Source organism: the organism of the source record quoted next, unplaced genomic scaffold (assembly GCF_019419815.1).
Source record: "Pyrus x bretschneideri cultivar Hongxiangsu unplaced genomic scaffold, Pyrus_bretschneideri_v1 Contig27, whole genome shotgun sequence".
Classification (NCBI taxonomy): Eukaryota; Viridiplantae; Streptophyta; class Magnoliopsida; order Rosales; family Rosaceae; genus Pyrus; species Pyrus x bretschneideri.
In genome coordinates this window covers 2,427,909-2,428,841 of record NW_025999579.1, presented here as the reverse complement: position 1 = coordinate 2,428,841, position 933 = coordinate 2,427,909, and the positions used below count along the sequence as shown (strand labels likewise).

Sequence of the window (933 nt, the reverse complement as noted above, 5' to 3'; positions counted from 1 at the left end):
GTAAATCTCTCTCTCTCTCTCTCACACACACACACACACACACACACACACACATGCTTGTCCAGTGAACTTGAAAGAAAATATCTGAAGCAACATTCTTTATTCTAATATATCTTATTTGATTTTTGTGGGTGTGGGGCAATGCATGCTGGTTTGTTGACCAATTACTTTTATTTTTTGTCCAGCGTTAAGTCTTTATGCTTTAGCAGATGAGTTGTCCAGCATTAAGTCTTTATGCTTTTGTTTTACACAGTTGGGACACGCACTATACCACCATTGATAACGTGTGTAAAGTGTTCAGTGGTAAAACAAATTTCAAAAAGAAAAAGCCTATTCTAGGGGCTTTTTGAAATTTGGTTTGGATGCTTTAGCAGATGAGTTGTCCAGCATTAAGTCTTTATGCTTTTGTTTTACACAGATGGGACACGCACTATACCACCATTGATAACGTGTGTTCAGTGGTAAAACAAATTTCAAAAAGAAAAAGCCTATTCTAGTGTTTCCTTTTTCTCAATAGGCTTTTTGAAATTTGGTTTGGATGCTTTAGCAGATGAGTTGTCCAGCATTAAGTCTTTATGCTTTTGTTTTACACAATTGGGACACGCACTATACCACCATTGATAACGTGTGTCAAAACACTTGACACACGCTTTACAGAAAAACGTATCATTCTAAGAAACAGTTTGTAATAGTTTTGTATGAGGAATACTAATTACGTATACAATGTTTATTAAAAATGTAAAAATGCAGTCATATGTTTTTAAGATGAGTTAAAAACATGTAATTAGATTTTATACCTTGTGTAAATCAGGATCTAGAAAAGCGACTTCATCAATTGTGAACATCTTGGCTGTGCGTAAAATTTCGGCCTCGTTTACTTGTCTGGAGGAGGGGGCCAATATTTTCACAGGCTCATTACAATTTGCAAACCGG

The 933-nt window shown here is 35.6% G+C and overlaps 1 protein-coding gene and 1 long non-coding RNA gene across 3 annotated transcripts in view; one reads left to right on the top strand and one right to left on the bottom strand.

The window, feature by feature from the left end:
- The window catches only part of LOC103930819 (chaperone protein ClpB1), a 35,303-nt gene that overhangs the window by 26,462 nt on the left and 7,908 nt on the right, over positions 1-933 (top strand). For both annotated transcript variants that reach the window (XM_048587911.1, XM_048587910.1), the window contains exon 2: positions 812-932. The gene's annotated coding sequence lies outside the window, so the exon portion shown is untranslated. The remainder of the gene's footprint in view (positions 1-811; position 933) is intronic.
- Positions 529-908, bottom strand: LOC125478974. The gene is made up of 2 exons (XR_007259727.1): positions 798-908; positions 529-671 (listed from the first exon to the last, which is right to left on the bottom strand). It is a non-coding gene; the product is annotated as an uncharacterized LOC125478974 (long non-coding RNA).